Here is a 23,230-nt window from a genome sequence, read left to right as displayed (position 1 = left end):
TAAGTAACTCAAGCCTAGAAATATGGTATAAAGGTGGGGATGTTTTATTTACAATGCCAAGAGAGGTATGCTAGTGCTACTATAGCGCCATGAGGAGGTGCTCGGGTCCTTGGGTCATAGGGAAAACTTTGGCCTGCTAGCCGGCAGGGTGGTGGCTTGACAAATGGCTGAATTGGAGTCTAATACCACCTTTGGACAATAAAACATTGGTTAATACAATAAAACATTGGTTAATACAAAAAAACATTCGTTAGAGCACATTATAAGTACTCCGACAGCATCCATGTAATTTCAGCTCACCTCCACAGAGAACCATGGCTCGCCTTTCCTTCTCCGCCACCTCCGCCTTCTTCCTCTTGGCTGCCTCCCTCATCCTCGGTGCACTTTCCCGTGATCCTGACCTCCTCACTGACTTCTCACTTCCTGCCGGTGTCAATCCTTCTTCCATCGACTCCAGCTTCTTCACTTTCACCGGCTTCCGTGAGGACGTCCGCCGTACCCCCGCTGGAATCTTCTAGGCAAGAACAGCATTCGTATCTGACTTCCCGGCCCTAAAGGGCTTGGGCATCTCTTTTGTTCTCTAGGAATTCAGGCCTAAATCTCAGAACCCACCGCACATTCACCCGCGAGGTTCCGAGATCTTGTACGTTACCCATGGTATCCTGCATGTGGGGCTAGTGGACAGTTCTAATAAGTTCTACGAGCAGAAGCTCATCGCCGGCGACGTCTTCGTCTTCCCCCAGGGCTTGGTTCATTACCAGATTAACATGAGCGGGCATAGAACAGCCAAGGCCATTTCAGCATTCGGCAGCTCGAATCCAGGACGCATTGGTGTTCATGCAACCCTTTTCTATTCTGGGATCAGCGCAGTTATCCTCGAGAAAGCTTTCGGCGTTGGAGGCGACATCGTAAAAATGCTGGAGAGCTAGTTTTAAGATGGCTAACTGCCGTTCCTCATAAGCTCTGAAGTGAATTTTCCATCTAGTGGAGCTTTCGTTTCAAATGCATGCTAGAAAAGGGGCGAACTTTGCAGGCTTTAATGGTTTTCAAGCATAGGTTTTCATTGAGTGTATACACCCTTCAAAATAAATAGTCTAATATCTATTAAGAGGACTTTAACCTCAAAGATTGTCTAATTTGCTTGGTTGGATTAATTATTGGGAATTGAATTGTAGACGAGGGAGTGGTTGGACAAGTAAATGTAATTTGTTCCTGTCCTGCGAGTTAAGTTATTCTTTGTTCTCCACATGTGATCAATAGAGGATCCGTATATTATCGTGGGTGTTTGTATTAGCTGTGTGATTGTTTTCCTCCATGAAAGAGTTTAGTGTAGATGTCGTTGCTCTATTAGTCCCGAGGTCAATGTTGAAGCCTCCGACTATGTATGCATCTATTTGATTAGGTAGTTGATGTGTAATTGATGTTAAAGGTATATTGTTTTTATTTTATGGATTTATAAATGTTGATTATAGCAATTGGGTCATGTTTTTTGTATTGGTGGATTGTTAGCAAGGTCTCAATCTCGTTTTTGTTGTAGTATTACGTCTGCAGCAAGTTTGTTTCTGGCCTGTAGGACATTGCAATCCCAAGGCTGCCACTACCACAGACGAGTTGGAATCTTGGGATCATTTTCATGTGTCTCTTGCAAACAAAGGAAGGTTGTTGCTAACAAGCTTTTAGAGCATATGATGTCTTCTTTGTATGAGTTAAAAGACCTTGCATTTAGTGATTGTATGTTCATACATCTGTTTTGAGCCACGAAGAAGTCCAGTTGCTCTATTTTCCATTTGGACTATGTTTGGAGTCTTGCAATTTCTTCCAGTACATTGTTGTCCACAATTATCTGTTTTGTCTCTATTTTGTTTTAAGTAAGCATAGGTTGCTCAGGTCTCTAATGCGAGAAAGTGACGTGTACACAAGTCCATGAGATATGATATTTGATGGATCAAACGCAAGGTTGTCCACGAACACTCCTTGAGCTCGGTGTATTGTCAGCTGGTTGGATTGGAAATTGAGTTCTTGTGACAACATTTAGGTTGGTTTGGAATTCTCATTACTGGAAGAATTGGAGACCAGTTTCTTAGTGTGCTTTCATTGTATAAGAAACTATTTTGTATAGGTGTGTTCTTACCAATATTCATGTCGTTAAATTCAATCCATAGTGTTCTTGTGTTGGCCCTATCATCAACTGTTTTGAATATACCACCAGCTCCATTTACCAAGCCACCTTCGGTGTCTAGGTTTCCTGGACATATCCCTATGAGCATTCCTTCTTTCAAATTGAGCTTGGTTTGCAATCCAGCTATTATCTTAGGGTCATTTGGGCTTTTTATCGATTTACCGCATGTCTTGTGTTGTGTGTCCTTCGCTTTTAGTGTATGGGTTATTGATGATAAAACTTGGAAGACTTTGTTATTGTGCTTATCCTTGGCCGTGTAAAAGAGATATGGCAAGTTATGTATTTGTGTTGGTTGCCTTCTGTAGTGCTCATTAAGGTATGAGATTGAATTCCTTGATTGCTCAATCATATACCGATATCACTAGCTTTATTGGCTCCAGGACAAGTTGATTCATAGAGTGGGGGGGAGTAGTAAACTCCATTCCTTCTATCTATTGATAAACCTGATAACGTATACACATCTCCTCCCGATCTAGAACTCAGTGCAAAACATTTGTAGATGGAATGGCCACAGGGAGATCCTATGTGGGAAAACTCAGCTCGGCTTCCAAAATCTGCTCGGTTTGTACACCCACCTCAATTGTGTCCATCAAAATTTTTGCATCTACTATGGCATCCTCAAAAGTAGCAAAAATCCCTAAATCATAGTACGTTTGTGTGGTTGTCTCCTTACACTCAGCTTGGCTAGCTGGATTGAGCATTAGAAGTTCCTGAGCCATGATACCTTTTGTTGCCTTTGTCTATGAACTACCCAAGGAACTACCTCCACCTTTGGTGGTTCTCTACTCTAAGGTTCCCATCTAGATGTCTGGTTGGGAAAGTCCATGCACACTAGCCTAACCAATTATCCATCATGGTTTGGTGGTTATCGATGAGGTAGCTTGTTGTGGTGTTCATGAAAAGCCTTTGGAGGAGACAGACTAGCTACTGGAGTTGGCCATACCAATCTAGCTTAGCTTGTAAGCACGCATTCTCCTCCTTAAAGTCCTTATTCTTTGCAACATCCTGTCATAGCTAGGCATTCTCCTTTTCAAGGACCTCAATCTAAATCTAAGCTGCATGTGCTATTGTCCGGCTTCGGTGGCCTTTTGCTACATGTACTTCGGGGCATGTTGCAACTCCATGTTCTTTGCTATTACAAAAGCCACCACTCCACTGCTAGACTTGGTAGTGAGTGCTTTTAATCTGTCCACCTTGTTTGTAGGTTACCAAAGTCCCTCTTGAGCTCAGCATGGGCATGTTGTAGTTTGGAGTGTTCTGGACCACCTCCTCGTATACATCATTTCTACCATCCAACTACTCGTAGAGGGACTTGCACTCCATAGTCAAGTCAACCACAGCCCATTGCAGGCTTGCTGTCTGCTTCTCAAAGAACCTAGACATCTCCTCCCAGTATTGCGCCTAAAGGAAAATATTAATCTTGAGTACATGGGGAGGGATGTAGTCGTTGGCTAGATAATCCAAGGCCTAAGAACTGCATGCACCATATTCTCGCTTAGGACTTGCCACTTGCTCTCGGTGGGAGCCCAATCCCGATGATTGTCCCCACTTAACATGGTGTTCACGGGGCATGACTCGGAATAGGGTAAGCTTTATAGAGGCAAGGGAGGTGAACGCAAGGCAATGGAGGTCAAGGTGGTACCACCCCTCTATAGCTCATATTTTTGTGAGGGCTTGGCATCACCCTTGTCATCTCCATCCTCCCCTCGGGGGTTCATCCAAAAAAAACTTAGTCACATGCATTCAAAAGGAGGTGTATTTTAATTCAAGTTTTGGGAAACATTTAACAGGTTTACAAGAACATGAGGGATTTTCAAATTCAACTTTAGAAAAAAATCCGTTATTTTATGAGTAAAAAAGGGTGGTTTTATTGGGTAGAAAATTTTAGTTTAGGGGTTTTTTAAATACTACTTGAACGCATGTGATACATAGGGTTTCTTAGTAGTGCACCCCCTGAGGTCCTCCCTCTCCTCCTTTGGCATGGGTTCTTCTTCTCACTGCTCGGGGGTGTCCCACTACCTTCTATCCCCTTGGCATATTCTTGCTCCATATTCTTGGAGGAGCCCTTTTGGTTGTTCCCCTTGAGATTTCCTTCTTTCAACCCCTTGGAGGTGCCCTTTTCATTGTTCTCCTCCGAGTTGTCCTAGTTTTGTTGCGCAGAGGTGCCTTTATTGTTGTTCCCCTATTGCATTTTACCTTGTGCCTCTCTAGCACCCTTATCCTTCTCCTGCTTCTCCTGCTTGGTACCTTTTTCATGTGCCTTCTGTTTCTTGTTCCTTCTACTCTGCATATTTGCTTTGCTCCTAATGGTTCTATCCTGTTCATGTTCCTTGTTATCCTGTTCACCCCCATTTGGGTGTCCAGCATTTTTGGCCCCTGACAGGACCTGCGCCACCTAGTAATGGCAATGCATTCAGCCATGGCATGCACCCCATGGTGAGATGGTGTTGCAGCATGCAAAGGTGCAGTCCGAGCTTGCAATGTGTCTAGTCTTGGATCACTTCCCTTAGCCATAGTCTTAAATGCCTTCTCAATGATAGTGAACTAGCCCATGGGCAACCGATCCTCCACCGATGTAATGACCCGTGCTACATACTGTCCTGGAATATAACTCACACTCTTCTTTAACCCAGTAAACTTGAACAAGAACCTGCATATTTCCTTTATGCTCTCGTTGGCTACTTTGCTAATAAGATACCATTGTGAAGATGAATAGCTATCATCTCCAAAGTAGACATCACACTGCTTGGCATCAGCAAGCTTTCGAGGGTTGGAGCATTGCTTCAGCTTGAAGGCATTCTTGAGTAGCTCTGAATTAATTTGGACATACATGTCCTTTATGATGGGGCTATGGTCCTTCTCATTATAAGAGTCCAGGATCTCTTATATAAGTGCTTCATCCCAAACATATTTCCATGGCAGGCTTGTGAATTTCAATAGATGATTGGCATGCAAGATCCCTATGAGGACGGCATCGTTGTTGAAATCCGAGTGAAATCCTTTATAGGGTGTGGAGCGAGGCAACACATGGTATGAATTTGTCCTTCTTCTCTGGTGATCAACATGCTTCCTCCTCTCCATGATCAAGAATACAACATAAGAATTGAGCGACAAAGAGGATGATAGAAGAAAGGGCTGGGTAGCAGCAGAGAAAACAATAGAAACAGAGAGGGTAAAGAAAATGATAGAAAATGTAAAGCTATTGTAGACGATGACAAAGATGTAAGAGCACTAATATACTGAGAATACAATTGAAGATAATAACTAGAGTTCCTAACCCAATGTAGTCAAACAAAATCTACAACTGGATCTCCCGTCGGATCACTGGTTGCATCAATATCCCTTTCTTTAGTATGATGATTTTACATTAATGTGTCCACAATGTTAAGACTTCCACAAATGTGTCAATTAAGGCATGTGAAAATGTGTCAACTAAGGCCTGTGCAAAGTATCAGACACCAAAAAAGATGGCATCCTCTAGTGATGGCAGTAGGGATAGGGTGTCTCTTAGCGATGGCGGCGACAAGACCTCCCCCAGTGATGGTAGAAAAGATAGGGTGGAAGCTCACCCAGCTAAAGTAATCCCCCTCTACTTGAGTGGACTAGAGTTGTCGATTCTGAATCTTGAAGACAACATCAAGATAGACCTCATCATGCAAGATCTTGAGTGAACCAAAGAGAATGCCAAATATAGTATGACTTCAGGATTCACATTCCATGTGGAGGATAGTGACATGCATAACGCTAGTGGTGCAGCTTTCAAAGAAATACTAAGCTCTTTCAAATCTGCCCCCAACAACTGTCCATCGTCCTCAAGAAAGAAAACGGTAGAAAAGGCTAAAGGAGTCACCTTTTCAGTGCCAAAACAAGCACAACCGACGACCAATGGAGCACCACAACAAAATCCAATCCAACAGACCCAAGCAAGGACACCCATGCATGACGTGCAGAGAGGCTCCTATGCTGGAGTGTTCAAGGCAAAGGTAGGAGCCTCTTCAAAGCACCACAAGCCCCAAAGCAAACCGCGTGGGAACAGCTCTCCTTGAGGGCCAAGCATATCTTGGGCGACTCTTCCAGCACAGGATTGGCTGAAAAGCTCGCTTCTAGCACAAATGGAAGATCATTCAAAGGTAAGCTTCCGACAGTGAAGGTTCACAAAGGATTGCTAAATGAAACAACCAAATGGCTTTGTTCTTGTGTGGTAGTTGGCTACATCCACAGCCCTCATCCTCCTGTGATGTTCCTAGAGGGGTGGATTAACTAACAATGCTACATCCATGGCCCTCGTCCTTGTAGCAATTAAGAGGGGTGTTCTTGTGTGGTAGTTGGCTACATCCATGGCCCTCGTCCTCCTAGCAATGTTCCTAGAGGGGGAGTTGGCTACATCCACAGCTCTCATCCTCCTGCGATGTTTCTAGAGGGGTGCAAGCAATCAAACGTAGAGCTAACAAAGCTAGATCGCTTAGAACTCATAAGCTTGAAGAGCAATTGGCTCTCCTTGAGAGTGACAAGACAATAGGGTCATGAACAATTGAGAATGTCAGAGCCAAACTCAGGGTAGAAGCCAAAATAGCAGCCAACCAGGCCAAATTTTACACTAGGGATTGGTGGGCTAGAAGAGTAGATAAGGCTAATGAGGATATGTTTAAAAGACTGAAGAAAAAACATGGTAAAGAATCCCTTGATGCTCTTCAAGTCGGTGACAAACACATTCAAGACCCAGAGGAAATCCTTGAGGTGATCTCAGAACACTTTAAACAGCTGCTTGGAGAGGAGGAGGTCATCACAACAGAAAAGGCTATAGATCGTGGGAAGTGCTCTAGAGTGAGAGAAATAAAAGTCTCTATGTTTGACAGCATCTATTTGGACAAAGATCTCACTCTAGAAGAACTGAAAGGTGCAATATACCAAATGGGGAAGGGTAAGACTCCAAGAGAAGATGGACTTCCTGTAGAGTTTTATCAAGTCTTCTGGGAAATGGTAGGCCCCTATCTCATGTTGCTCTGGCAAGCCCTGTCTCATGTTGCTCTGGCAAGCCCTGTCTCATGTTGCTCTAGCAAGATTCCAAAGCAAAGGGTTTCTTAGACCCAAGAATCAACACAAGCATGATAAAACTTATTCGTAAAGGTGGACCAAAAAAGGAACTGAAGAACTAGAGACCGATGACTATGCTGAACTGCAGCTACAAGATCTTTGCAAAGGCACTTGCTATTTGACTCAAAACCAAGATGCAATGCTAGATAAGGGAGGAACAAAAGGGGTTTATACAAGGAAGGCATATCTTGGAAGCTATTCTCACCTTGTGGGAAGGACTTGAACTGGCTGAGGAGACTCAGCAGGACATATGCTTCCTCAAGATAGACTTCCACAAAGCATATGACAGAATGGAATGGGGGTTTCATCTTGTCCTCCCTCAAAGACATGGGAGTTGGACCCGGCTTTATTTCTTATATGTAGAAATTCTTCTATGTCAAGCTAGAAGCAAGGTTGAAGTAAATGGTAAAATGACACAACCCTTCAAGCTTAAAAGATCAATTAGACAAGGTTGCCCTCTACCTCCTCTTCTCTTCGCTATAGCTGTAGATGCACTAGGATGGCTTGTCAATGAGATGAACTAGACAAGGGCACAATGAAAGGAATTCAGGTGGAAGGGGGCAGAAAGATTATGTGCCAACAATTTGCAAATGACACAAATCTAACACCACACAATGACGAAGAGTCAGTTTAGGTCACATTGGAATGCTTAAATACCTTTTATACGGCCGTGAGATCCATAGTAAATCATGATAAAACAGGGATATATGGCACTTTGAGCCCTCCCCCCCTCTTCCTTTATAATAAGGGGTGTAAAGAGATCAGAAAAGGAGAGGTCTTCAGATTACTAGGAATTCCTATGCAGTTTGGAAGCGCTCATCATGCACAAAGGAGTTTGGATAGCCAAACAAGCATTGATAATTGGACAAGGAGATGGTTATTTCCAAAGATGTAACGAAGCGTAGGAAGATATCTCCCACTTATTTCTAAACTATAGAAGTATGGGACAATGCACATAGGTTGTTTGGATTTTTCTCGATCAATTATGCTCTCCTTCTATTGAGTGACATACCAACCAGGTCCTGAAAAATTGGAACACTATGCGCAGCTCCATTCTTTGGTCTCTATAGGCTCAGAGATGCGCTAAGGTTTTTGGTAATCTTTCTATTGGTATTAATGAAATTGTAATGAATGTATGTTTGAACACAGGAAAGAGGTGCAAATCTTGAAAAGATATCACAACTGCAACAGCAAATCTAGGATTGCTGCAAAAAGGCTGAACAAATCACGAAGAAAGAGACTACCTTGCTGGTGCAGTTGAAAAAACAAGTGGAAAAAGAAGATTTCCCCTCGACCTCCACCCCACAGCTAGTACTTTCTCACAGCCAAGCAACGACAATAGCCAAGTTTTCTGAGCCTGCTCTTTGTTTCCCCGTGCCTACGAGTCAATTTTCTTCAACCTCTCCTACGTTATAGCCTCTCCTCGCCACACAACATCCCTACATGTTTCGCCATCCTACCTTATGCCTTCTCCTTCGGACCTCCCTCCCTTGGTTGTCTATAAGAGACATGTGTCATGGAACGACCCTGTTGAAGTTACTGTCAAAGTTCGTAATGAGGTCATGCCTCCCGACTTCAAGCCTCGAGAGCCTAGACCACAAACCAAAGTCTGAAATCTGTGCCCCCATCCACGCATCCCTCGCACAATTGTACTTCGAGTGGTGGCACACCTGGTGCCCAAAGAAGAGCCGCATGAGATGGACTAGATTGTTATTCTTTTCTATTACTACTACTGGTATTTCAGCTGAACGAACGGTTACAGATATCTCTAGAGAAGGCACTATTACTGATCAGAACTTCTTTTGGAAGTCTGTTGGTCCATTTTTTATGATTGTATATATTTGACACCATATTAATATAAACCCGCATTTCCCCACCTAAAAAAAAAAAGACTTCCATGTGGTGGCATAAAATGCATCTCTTCCTCTATCACTAAATAGCTAACTGGCAATATTTTTGTGAAATCAACCAAAGCATTGTCAACAATTGAGTGGTCTGCATCTGATTCCTAGCTATTTGAGGAACTCATTTCTTGGTATGGCTTCACTTTACTCCCATTATACAACTCGAAGAATACATTTCCTTGTAAATCTTTGAGCTTAATTGTCCCATTTTCAAAAACTTTAGCTAGCTAGTAGGGACCATTCCATCCCAGTTTGAAATTTGTTTAGAGAGGCCCCAACTTAGCATTGTAGAGTAACACGAGCATACCCTTCTTCAAATTCTTAGGCACAATATGCCTATCATGGCATGCCTTTGTCATGTGCTGTCTCTGTGCTGTACCATCAATTGTGACTAGGCTACTCAGAGGCATAACTCATCTAGGTGGCTTAGTTGATTCAATCATCCATTGATTGCTTCTCACACATCCAAGTGATGCTCAGTAGCAATTCAAAGACTCAGAACAATAAATTTTAAGGGAACAACTGCTTCCAAGCCAAAGGAGATACTAAAGGGTGTAAGTTTAGTAGTCACCTTGTAAGTAGTCCTATAGGCCTAGAGAGCAAGATGAAGTTTAGTATTCCATTAACCCTTAGCTGATTGCGCTATCTTGGTGAGGACAAGTTTAAGTTTTATGTTTGTTGGCTCAGCTTCACCATTTCCATGAGGATAGTAAGTGGTGGAGATCATATGCATGATTTTGAATTCCTCCTTCAAAGACTGCATCACATCATTAAGGAAATGTGTACCTTGGTCACTCACAAGCTACAAATGGCATCCATACTTGCATATGATATTCTCAAAAATGAACTTAGTAGTGCTCCGAGCCGATTTGTGTCAGAGTGCCTTAGCTTTTGCCCACTTTGTAGCATAGTCAATAGCTACAATGACGTATTTATTATGAGTGAACTTGGCTAGTTTCAAAGGACCAACAAAGGCCAAACCCCATATCTAAAAGGCTTTTGATGGACGAGTGGGTTACAATGGCATAGAATGATAGGCAATAACCATCCAGTATGTTCACAAATGTCACATTAAATGCACTTAGTATGGGCATCTTTGAACAAGGTTTCCCACCACAAACGTGCATAAAAGGTTTTTCTAATGGTTAATTCCCCATGAAAATGTCCACCTGATGGACCCAAGTGAGCTTTGTACAACACAAGGGCTCACTACTATGGCAAAACCCATATGCAAAGAACTCCATTTGTACACTATCAATACAGTTGTACACTGATCAAGGTGTTTTTCCAAGCCTTTAAGGCTTGTTAGTTGCACTAATCCAAGGCATTGTTTTACGAAATGTACCCTTAGACAAATAATCCATCAACTTGGCATACTTATGCTCACAATAATCCACTGCAAAGAGTTCAATATCTAGCAACTTAATAGTAACTCCTTGTGTATCATCGGGTGCAAGTAAGCTAGGCAAACAATCAGTTCCTACATGGTTCTTGCCACGTTTATGAATGATTTTAACCTTGAACTCTTGAAGTAGAATCATCCAACAGACAAGATGTCCTTGAATTACAGTGTTGATTAGATAAAGCAAGGCTTGATAGTCAACATAGAATAGAAAAGGATTATCGAGTAGATAATGCCTTAGTTTCTACACACTAAAGATCATTCCCAAAGCTTCTCACTTGGTAGTACTATAATTGGACTTGGTGGATGTTAATAACCGGCTAGAATAGTCTACTAGATAATCTAATCAACCATCCAGTTGAGCCAAAATAATGCCTAATGCATATCTAGATGCATCTTCATGCACATGGAAGATAACATCCCAACTTGGTTGCCTTAAAATAGGAGTAGCCATTTCTGGACGCTTCAATTTATGGAAACCCATAGTCAACTCGGAATTCCACTTAAACTTAGCATCTTCCTTTATCAACTCATACAAAGGAGCTATAATTTTTGCAAATTCTTTGATAAACCTTGGATAGAAACTAATAAACCCCACAAAAGAATCTAGTTGAGTGAGATTCTGAGGCTCAAGCATTTGCTATATAGCTTTGCTAAACCTTACCTGGCTCGGTTCTTATGCCACCTTGAGAAATGACATGATCGAGTAGTATCCTGCCGACTCAAACACAGAATACACTCTTAGCTGGGTTCAATGAGATATAGCTTCTCTACATCTTAGAAGGATGTTTTTCAAGTAACCGAGATGACCCTTTTCTGAAGAATAAACACAAAAATCATCCAAGGAAATGGAAATGAACTTGTTGAGATAGTCTCGGAAAGTTTCTACCATAAACTTGTGAAAAGTTGATGGGGCATTTCTCAATCCAAAAGGCATAACCCAAGTTGCATAAGCACCTAATTTTGTGATAAAGGAAGTCTAATACTGATCTTCTGGAGCCACAATGATTTGGTTATAGCCATTGTAACCATCCATAAATGAGTACATCTCATGTTCTACAAATTGATCCAAGATTACATCAGTCAAGGGTATCCAAAATGGATCGAGGACTTTTGGTCATTTAGCTTCCTATAGTCTACACAAACTCGAAGTTTGCCATTTTTCTAAGGCAAAACCACAATAGAAAATAACCAATCACTATAAATAAACCCAGCATGCAAGAGTTGATCCAACTCGTCTTTTACCTATTTGGCATAATTAGGATTCATTCTGTACCTCTGTTCTCAATTTGGCTTTGCATGTGGCACCAAAGGTATCTTGTGTTGACACAACTTAGGAAAAACGTTGCTTGGAAGAAATATTGGCACTTACCACTATCATATCAAGGTTTTCTTCTTGTCCTAGATTCAGTTCTTGTGTTGGCTCTAGGACCAACTATTTAGTACCGAGTCTAGTGATTGTCACTGGAAACTCACCTATCTCTCATTCCCATCCAATATCTTCGATGAAGTTGCTTGGAAAAATATCTTTTTCCTTGGCAATCTACTCGTCTTTTTACTTTTGATTGATGTTTGTAACCACTTGGAAAATATCAAACTCACCCTGGTAGGATTTGTAACTCCATCAATTGTGACTCAACATCCTAAGGAAATGGATCTGTGACCTCCAAATCCTTTGGTTGACAACTACTTGAAACCTTCCAAGGATTTGTTGGTATGCACACATCTTGACTATCTATCTTGATGATCTCATTAGTATATTGGCTAAGGACTATACCGCTTTTGGTTGCTTAGCCGATTCCTTGATCTACTGAGCAAAGAAATGTGGATAGAGTAGAGCTATTCTCATTAACTTGGCAAATGTTAGACTAACTTACATATTCTTAAAGATTTCCCATGCTTGGGCTAGCTTTGTGCTATTTTCTTGTGTAGCACTCAGTTCGGTTGCATTTTCCTTAGATTTTGAGAATTCCCCTTGCTTGGTAATAGACTACGGAGTCTTCTCAGGCATCTCTATTGCTTGATCCTTTTCTTTCAGCTGCCTTGCAATCTTGGCTGCCAACTCCTTTTGGGCCTTCCAATCAATGTCTTTACTTGAAAAATCTATGTCTTTAGTGGTTGCTACTAATCCTTTCGACCGAGTGACCACTTGGGCATCAACTGCATTTGGTAGCTCAGCTACAACTACTCGACATTTTGGATCCACTTCCTTTCTTTCCATGTTAGTCTTGAGAAACTTTAAATGTTCAACTTATATTGGACAGTTAGAACGCAGATGATTCTCTCCACAATAGAAGCACTTAATCTAGATGGATCCATTTTCTCCTTACCATTATTATCTTTTTCCTTCTGCTCGAGACGTGGTGGCTTACCACTTGCTGTGGCTGACCATTATTCATGCCACTTGATGATTCTTTACCATTAAACCAACAATCTGACTTATCATGCCCAAACTTGGTGCAAGTGTTGCGATACTTAGTCTTTCATTCCTCTTCCATGTGCCCATGTCAGGAACACTTGTTGCACCATTTCGCATTGTTGCTCGGCTTACCTCAAATTCCAATTCTTTTAAGGCCTTCTTTGGCTGGGTTTTCAGTGTCTCTTTCTTTGTTGGCGTCTCCTCAGTGTCACTGTCAACATATTTCTTCTTTGACTTGTTCTTGATCCTTCACTCTTCTCCAAAGCAACAACTTGATCTAACAGTTCTTCATAGGTTCTAGTCAAATTAACTATCCCTGGCTTGTGTAAGTCTACCTAGGTGCAACTCGTGATCAACTAGGCTCTCATAGACTTGTCATATAGAACCATGTTGAACTGATTGATGAAAGCTTTCATCCTCAGCACAAAGTCTTGGATAGACTCTCCTTTGTTCTACTTTGACTCAGCTTCGTACAGACATCTTCTTCATTAATTTTCTACCTAATCTACATAGGAATGCATTGGACATTGCATACCAATAGGGGAAATATCCAATTGGAGATCGATTGAACCATCTCTAGGCATTTTTTGATTAGGCATCATGGAAAATAAACAGGCCAAAAATTACAACCATTTAACAGAATGACTTTTGAAAAGAGTAACAAAAACCAACACTTTATTAGGCAGCAACGTAGTGCCATCAATTGAAAATACAATCTCTCCTTGAGCCACATATTATTCCATTTTTAAGCTTGCCTAAAAACTTTGCTAGCTTCAGTATGCTTGCTTGAGAGTTGGTACCCCATGGACTGGTGTATCCCACAAAAGTGAAGATCATTGCCTATTTTTTAATCCACCCCAAATTCTATGGAGAGGCACCATCAAAAAAGAAGATCCTCTCTAGGGGTGGTAAAGAGCACTCCGTGGCGATCAGAGATGCCCCCTCCATAGTTTGAGTGCCTTTCTGGGTGTCGTCGTAGTTTTTGTGAGTCCCAAAAAAAAAGCCTGGAGGATATATTGAGGCAAGAAAAAATTTCTCCTCTCCACACATTCCTTCTTTTTTCCTCTCCTACCCATTTCTTGTCCTCCTCCTTCATGGCTTCTAGCTCTCCCACAAACCTCTATGATCTCACTGTCAAGGTATGCTTCCTTCTCTTTCACCAGCCTGCAGTTGCTTCTTAAATCACACTGCACAGTTACAATTGTTGAGATGATCTCATGAACGTAATAACATCCTTTTTGTGTTACAGAAGAAATCCCAGGCAATGATATATTCTCATCATGAATGTTGTGTCACAATGGCAAGCACATAATTATGGGGAATAAAAGGTTCATCGTAGCTTACTTGTAGGGATTGTGTACCAATAATAAATCTTTGCTCATAGAGTGGTCTAACAATAACCAGTTACATTGAGCTCAGAGCTTACTAAAATCTATAGCAAGTACAAGGATCAAGGTTCAATTTTCTGAAAGGTTTAGGAATCTTAAAGGGCTCAAGGAATTGCAATTCATTTCATGTTCTTCCTAAGCATAATCTTTGGTAGGTATGATGTCCGAAATGAGGAAGATGGATAGCTAAGATTGAAGAGGGGATAAATTGTGTCTAAGCTATTCTTATTTGGATTATTTGTGAGCAGGACTTGAGATATTGGTGTTTCCTTGGAACTAGTTTGGTGGAGGAAAGCCAGGTTCAAATGATGAAATTCAAGAGTTTTTGTGCACGAGGTTTAAAAAAATGAATAATCCATATTTTACAAGGTTGGTGGTTTTTGCAAGGATTAAACATTTGTCCTAAGCATGACTCTACAATGTGAGAGTCGGTGGTATGGCTTTAGAAACTTCTTCTAAGTGGTTACAAATTACCAAGATCATAGCATTTTTGCAAATGTGGGTTGATGCTTGGTAGGTGGACATGAATGGCAAGAAATACCAAATCCCCTCTATCCAAAGGCAAGGCTAAGGCCAAAGGTCCACTGCCTCAGTAGAAAAAGAGAAGGAGATTGAGGATAAAGAAGACTTATGGCAGGTACCAGCCCACTACAAGGCCTATACTATTCAGGATCGTAAGATCTTGTACCAACAGGCTAAAAGTTCTCGAGAGGATGGTTTTTCTCAAGAGTATGATGGACCAGCCCTGGTTAAGGAAGTAAACCTAGCCCCGGAAGGCTAGGACCCACAACCCTTATTTGTCGCCCGATGACCTCACTTCCAGTGAGGAGAATGCCTTTATAGCTCTCCTACGAGAATATAAGGACTTCCTAGCCTAGAAATACATGGACATGAGAGGAGTACTTGCCGCAATAGTGCAGCATACAATCCCCATGATGGATGATGTCAGGCCAGTACCACAACGCGCCTACCCTATGAATCCTAAATATGCACTCATAGTGAGGGAAGAAATCCAAAAACTCATAGATGCAGGATTCATCTATGAGATCGAGCATATAGAATGGGTATCACCCATTGTGATAGTTCTGAAGAAAAATGGAAAAATCAGAGTATGCGTGGATTTGAAGAAGGTTAATGCAGCCATGAGACGTGACCACTACCCCTTGCCATTCATGGAACATGTTCTAGAAAGGGTAGTTGGAAAGGAAGTGTATAGCTTCGTAGATGGATTTTCAGGTTACAACCAAGTCTCAATTTCCCCCCAAGATCAACACAAGATCACCTTTCCAACTGAATGGGGTGTATATGAACCAAGGTGATGATATTCGGATTAACGAATGCCCCAGCTACCTTCCAACGTATGATGATCATGGTATTCAAGGAATACCTGAGGGACTTTGTGGAAGTATTCTTGGACGATATGTGCGTGAACTCAAAATGGGATGACCACCTAAAGTATCTCAGGCTCATCCTCAAGAAGTGTTGCTTATACCGCATATCCCTCAACCCCCTTAAGTGCCAATTTTGGGTCAAACATGGTGTCATCCTAGGTCACATAGTGTCCCGAAATGGAATCTGTATGGACCATAACAAAATCAAACTCTTCTTGGATGCGGTCAACACCAAGTGATTAGAGTCTGTTCTTGCATTTTTACAAGTATTCATGCTCTTGCATGCTGACATCGCTATCATGTTGCACCACACAAGTGCACTCCGCTCAATCCACATTTTCCCCCACCCCACTCCTCCTTCCTTCTTTTTTCCCTATTTTTACATAGTCACTACCCCACTGACCATCCCCAAACCGATACAACACCGGCTGTCACCAAAATGTTCAACACTAACATCACTAAAATGTTCGCCATCGACCGTCGTGATCACGATACCCTGCCTGGTCATCGCCATCCAAAATAGCACTACCTCATTGCCATTCAAGTACCACGCTGGTCGAGGTTTAGCACCAACTATCGCCATCAAAGTTAGCACCAACCGTCGCCATACCAATATCCCGTCGATCAGGGGGATAGAATTCTCTACCATAACTCTGTCAAAATTTATCCAGAAATCTGACAGTTTTGTGGCCACTTCCTCTACATCCCCACCATCAAATTTATGTCATGTTCTTCCTCATCCACCGATTCCCTTGTCACTCAACTTCCCCTCCTTTTGCGATGGAATCCAAACATGACTTCTTCGAGTTTGAACCTAACCTAGGGCTCCACCCTCACCCTATTCCAGAGCCCACTCGCCCATCATATTCTTAGAGCACTCCTCCGGCCACAATTTATATGACGGCTGAAATACCCGTGGAGGACTTACAAGACAAAGAAACCTCCACCAGATAGGCTACTCAAGAAGATCCAGCCACAGCAAGCATGCCTCCCACAAAAACACGAAAGCGCACCCTAGTGCCCACTGTAGATGAGTACAAGATCGTGCATTCACAAGCGCACTCGCCATTAGAAGAAGCATGGCTCCAAGAGCTAGATGCTTGCATGGTCCACTCGTGCTTTGCATACGAGGGTCAGGACTACACCCTCCACTACCACACCACAGTAGCATATGCTGCTCTCCAGGACCCAACAGTTGTGGAAGCCCTCACCTTTGCAAGCTTGGGAAGAGTCACAGCCCATCTCCCATGCCACCTGGACATGACTCTGCTAGCGGAATTCCTGAAGACATACGACAGCAACACCCACATAGGTGGCTTGTGAGATGCCGCAAGAAGCCCCCACCACTACTAGATCAATCAGAACGTGGTGCGGGCAACATTCAACCTGCCAGTGGTGCCATAGAAATACTCTAAATAGAAAAAGAAACTCGACTCCCCCTAAATGCGGTCTGTCACTTTGACTGCCTCACAAGTGCAGAGGCTGAATCTAGTTCACCACCATCCACAAGCCTAAGGTAGAGCACCTGGCAAGAGCCCTACAATGGCTCATGCAAGTGAAGCACATGGACCATCATCAATACATTGTGCCCAATATCTTGCTGAGAATGGTGAACTTCTAGGAGATGAACTGGGCTGACTACTATTACAGCCAGATGCGAGATGATCTTAGCACCCATGGAGATGTCATCGGCAATCGCATGTTGTACATGCCAGTCCTCTATTACTTGAAAAGTGAGCATCTGCTAGTTGGCTTCGGCCTCGCCGAGAAATCTGCCACCAGTTCCGTATATACCGAGCAAGAAGAGATAGAAACAAGGCCCAAGAGAGTGAGGACAACACCAAGTGCCACTCCGATAACTCAGGTGCAATTGGAAACAAGTTAGCCACTCAACCAATATGAGGACCGCCAGTTGCAAGAATTCATGCAACGACAACTACACCTACAGTGGTTAGGTCCGTAGGATAAGGGCAAACAGGTGCAAGGAGGGCCTATTCTCATTGAAGACCTCCAAGGCGATGACACCATCAAAATTAGTCTCCATACAGGAGCCGAAACTACGCTGACCACCCATGCTGCACCCTTTGTCTCAATCTCCACCACCCCTCAGGAGACAACATCCTTTGCCACCGGCACCTCTTCCATGCCATGGGTAGGCCTAGCAGAGGCCATCCAATTTTGTAGCGTGCCCTAGTATAGGGCAGCAGGAGGCTATAGCCACATGATAGTAGAACAATTGTCACGCGTAGAGATAATGGAGATGAATCTCTTTGAAGCCATGGCACAACTACCGCAAGTCTCCCGCACAATCTTACAAAGGAGGCAGGAGCAAGCCTCACAACTCTCCTCCAATCTCATGCAAGCCCAGCTCTCAGTGCGTGAAAGCCAATCGACAATGGTCATAGCTCAAGCAACGGGCCATGTCGCACTAAATCGAGCTGAAGAATACCGGGCTAAGGTGGAAGAGCTCGAGCTCATTCTGACAAAAGTCAAGGATGACCTCGCCACCAGTGAATCCTTGGTCCAGACACATGGAACAGGTGGGCACAACAGAAGTAGCCCTACACCCAATGCTGGAGTAGCAAGCACAGGTAGAGTAGCAGTATGCGACACACAGCGAGCACACAAACGCGAGCACACAGGAGTCCCACAACCAATAGATTCTCTCCTTACAGGATCTCTTGGCACAAGAGAGGAACCTTACGGTCTCCCTCTAAGAAGAAAGCGCATCACTGGCCAATATGAGGAGTTAGGGTTGCAAGACCACGAGCAATAGGAGTTCAGGATGTACAGGGAGGTGTCTGCACAATTAGCCACGTACACACTTGCACCACACACCATCGCCCAGACCCTGCTAATGCACTTTGATGCACTCTGTGCATAAAACCTTATCTTCCACCTGGACCTCACTACTCCACTACCACCTAACGCCCTCCAAACTATTCTCTGCCATAGTCCAGACTACTACCGCCCCACCTTAGCGATGTCCTATTTCTCTCTTGACCTTCATCCCACTTACCTTTCTCTTCTCTGCCCCTCCATTCTCCAAGCCCTATCCTCCCATCCCATTCTTCTTACTTTTCAAGCTTGGTGCCGTGTCATCACTGAGTCCCTTAATTATCCGGTGAACAATGAAGTGTGATGCAACTCACAAAGCCCAAGGAACTCATGCCATGGGTTTGCACTCCCAAAAGTCTGCATGCAGACATAAATTGGATGCAGATTTACGGCCGAGCCTCAGTAGTTCAAGCTCAAGGACACCATGCGGCCTACAAGTCCACCACCTAGCAACCCCTCACATAATAATACTCTTTAATAGGGTGCTACAAGCTCTCCAAGACTCACTTGAGTCCTTGGTGAGCAATTTTGAAACCATTCACGTAGTGTACCCTGAGGAAATAACCAAGGACGAGGGACAAAACATAGATACCCTCTTTCATACCACCACCCTCTACAGATATTCCATTACTGCCTCCCCTAGATCCTGCCCAACCCACCCAATAGGCTGCCCAACCTCCTCTCCCTCGAACAACACTGCTTGAGTACTTGTCTAATGCCTCCAACACCACCACCACACATCATGGACCCTCCCATTCCATCTCCTCCAATGCTCTGGTCGACCTCCCTAACCAAGCCTTCAACATGCTACTCAAAGCATCACATTTTGTACAAAGCATCAATGCCACGACTCTTGTAGGCCCCACAGAGCTAGAGCCCATGCCGCTCGCAGATGATGAAGCTCAGCCATCCCCACCACGGTCTCCCCTTGAAGATTTTCATTGGTGCCTGAACTTGCAGTCCTTCCAAGAGCTACTACATAGTGCTTTGATGCACCATTGGAAGCACCAGCTCGAGGGCTCCAACCTCCACCTTTATGAAATTCTTGAGGTGTGCCGTCTCACATAGTTCATAGCATAGTCATTGATGATTGGCACCGCATGCATCCCAAGTGCATAAGAGGAGGATATAGCCTCACCCCCTTCCCCGTGACCAATGCAGATGCCGGTCTATAGCCAAATTGGCGGCTCCCATTTTTTAAGCTAGAGAAATTTTGGCACTACTACCGTAGTGCGCCCATTGATTGTCAGGTCCATCCACTCTACATGCCCATGGAACAATGTTGGACTTGGGCCGCCTTTTGAGCTCTCCAGCAACAGGACTCCAGTGTGTTGTACAATTTTCCTAAGTACAACTTTCCCAAAGAAATGACGCAGGAGGGTTTTTGCTTCCGCCTCTAGTCATTCAACGACACCTACGGCTCAGTGCCAGATCCAGCTATCTTTGTCACCATCCATTTCAACTGCCTCATCGTCTTACTCCTCCGCGATCTTCCTGCCCACAGCTGCCCCATCAATGAACACATCCACAATCCGACCAACTAGATTGGTCTTCAATCCCAACATCCACAATCCCAACTAGATTGGTCTTCAATCCCAACTCAGTTCTAGGAACTCTGCCTCTACCTCTACGTCTGCAACCTCCACGAGCATCACCTCTGCACTTACAAGGACATGCATGCCACCCTTTTTTAGAAATACCACTTGTACCTCGCTCACCTCACATTAAGGCAGCTGTACCGCTACGCCATCCTACAGTCAGTCCTCACCACCAACCTCCTCTAGCATGGCTAACCCGAGGATGGATCAACAACAAGAAAGGGGGCATGTTAACATCCACGTATTACAACTGCCAAATGCAGGGTAATCAATGAGTAAAGGTGACCAAGCTGAATGATCTACTTCAACAGGATAAGCTCAAGGAGTTTGAGCCCCATATCACCCGAGCCTAGGAGTGGCGAGGCTAACACAAGTGCTATTTGGGAACCGGTTAGGATCACCTCCTAATGCCAGGCTTTTCTCAAGCACTCTAATATGGTTAACACAAGTGCTATTTCTGCTAGTAGGGAGAGTCAGTAAGAATAGCAATATACCTTGGCACCCTACAAGCCCAAGAGCCCATGGTTGTAAAGTGAGGGAGAGTGCTAAGAAGGAAAAGGGTTGGCCCTCCCTTCAAAAGGTGACATGTATAAAAGACCAAATGGTTGACTTTGGTCTTGATTATTGTTTGCAAAAGTTTGAATACAATCTCCCTCTTCTCTTCCAAGAGAGTGTTTTGGGTGTTCTCTTGTTTCCATTGTAATGCCTTTGTGGTTGTCACTCTATCCCCCTTCACTCCCTTCTCCTTCTTCCCTTTCTCCTCCTCCCTTCTCCCTCCTTCTCCTTCTCCCCTCCCCTCTTCCTCTTCTCTCTTCCTCGCATGAAACCACATTGCAACAATCCGGAGGCTGCTTGAGTGACACTTGTGGATGGCTTGTGCTATGGAGTAGCTAGGAGTGGAGGCTCCCTCGGCATATCTTCAACTACTCCACAACACGTGAGTCACCGCTGAGACCCACAACACTCAGTAGAGTAATAGAGTGCCTGGTAATGAGTGATTAGAGGTGATTAGGCTTCATGATTTACTTTTGTGGTAATTACTGCCCAGCGGTGGTGGCTCTCACCAGTCACATCTATCGTGGCTACGATTCTCCACTAGGCTAGTAGTTAATTACCAACCACTACAGTGGCCTGCTCACCCACCACCAGGCTTAAGCATGCATGATCACTATGAGTGGATTTAAAATTAACAGTCTCATGAGGCTTTCATGCTCAATAGAGTACTAGAGTTCGTGGTAATGAGTGATTGGAGGTGATTAGGCTTCATGATTTACTTTTGTGGAAATTACTGCCCAGTGGTGGTGGCTCTCATCAACTACATCTATCATGGCTATGATTCCACTAGGTTGGCATTTAATTTCCACCCACCATAGTGGGGCATTCTCACCCACCACCGGTCTTAAGCATGCACGATCACTACAAGTGCAGTAAAAACTACCAGTCTTTCATGCTCAATAGAGTACTAGAGTGCTTGGTAATAAGTGATTAGAGGTGATTAGGCTTCATGATTTACTCTTGTGGGAATTGCTGCCAGTGGTGATGGTGGCTCTCATCATCCATGTTTGTCGTGGCCAAGATCTCATCAGGCTGATAGTTAATTACCAGGTAGTGTAGTGACCTGCTCACCCACCACCGGGTGCCTGCTTCGTGATTACTAGCCCATATGGGGTGGTGCATAATATACCAACGCAGTGGCCTACGATTAATATGGATAGAACCTTGGGCTCCAACCACCACCGTGGCTCAAACTTTATAATATATAAGATCTATGGCATTTGGCATTTTACTACATTTCTACCATTCTCCCTTGCTTTGCTACTTTGCTCCACACACTCTGCTACTTTGCTCCACACCCCTCCTCCAACTCTTTTTCGCCCTTGCTCTACTTTGCTCCATGCTCCCTCCTCTAACTCTCATCACTCTTCTCCCCTACTCATCTATTGCTACTCATCTTCACCATGCCTACTACCAACCCCCGATATACTGTGATTCCTGTAGTGTCATAAATATGTGCAGACGCTACGAGAAACAATAGACAAATGATACGCATAATATCCAGAAGAACGGAATACAAATATGCAAGAGAATGATAGAGTGTTGAAGGACACTGTATTCCGAAGCAATAGCTTGCACAACATCTATGTACACAATGACTTCGGAATGCTAGTAATAACATGCGTACAGAACTGCTTGACGGTTAGAGAAGCAGCCATTGAAGATCACAACCACTTGGAGATTTGAACTGCCAACCCTTGTGGCTAACCTACCCTTGCACACCCCTCTAGGTCATTGCTGCTAACCCGCATGGTTATGCAATAACACATGGCACTCACAGTGGACTGTGCGAACCACACATGCACATCCCCTGCAGATGCCTTATACAGTGCAAAGTGTTTGTGCAACAATCATTTTAGGTAGAGCCTTGGTAGAGAACCAAGTGCTATAAGTTAAATCTCTCTCTTCACTCAGTACAAAAGAATTACCAAGCATCTCATTCCAAAAAAAACATCCACTCGCTATAGTCACCATGCCTATTTGAACGTCTTTTTTTTAGTTCTCCTCCCTGTCTAAAAGCATCCCTGCATTTCGAACATCTTCAATGTTGCCTGTCCAAAAGCAACCACTATAGTGGCATATGTGCTTTGCAACCATCACAACTATTGCCGTAGTTCTACTCTTCATCTGATCTAAAAATGTACTGAACATATGCAACAATGCCACCCCTCTTGCTCAATCCCACATCACTACTCTCAAGCAACTATGTTGGCAACTGCATCATCGCTCCATGTGAACCAGCATCCACAGTCGTCTCTAAGTGCTGCTTTTGCATGAACATCTTCAATCTTTGATCCTATTCCAAATACATCAACCACCATTGCAATGGATGAGGATTGGGTCTATCCACTACCTACTATTCAAGCCACTGCTGTGTGGGCAATACTTCATCTATCCATGCACCCGGTGGTAATTGTTGCTACCATTGTTCCTGTGTCATTGTAGGTCTTTAAATCACCATT

At 43.6% G+C, this 23,230-nt stretch overlaps 1 pseudogene; it reads left to right on the top strand.

The window, feature by feature from the left end:
* The first annotated feature begins 314 nt into the window (after positions 1 to 314).
* On the top strand, positions 315 to 929 carry LOC147902518 (putative germin-like protein 9-2; annotated as a pseudogene).
* The last annotated feature ends 22,301 nt before the right edge of the window (positions 930 to 23,230 follow it).

The sequence above is a fragment of the Dipteris shenzhenensis genome, chromosome 4 (genome assembly GCF_047967505.1).
Source record: "Dipteris shenzhenensis isolate YYH24624 ecotype China chromosome 4, Dip_SZ_1.0, whole genome shotgun sequence".
NCBI classification, from domain to species: domain Eukaryota; kingdom Viridiplantae; phylum Streptophyta; class Polypodiopsida; order Gleicheniales; family Dipteridaceae; genus Dipteris; species Dipteris shenzhenensis.
Note: the sequence above shows the minus strand (reverse complement) of the source record. Positions and strands in the feature narration are given on the sequence as shown.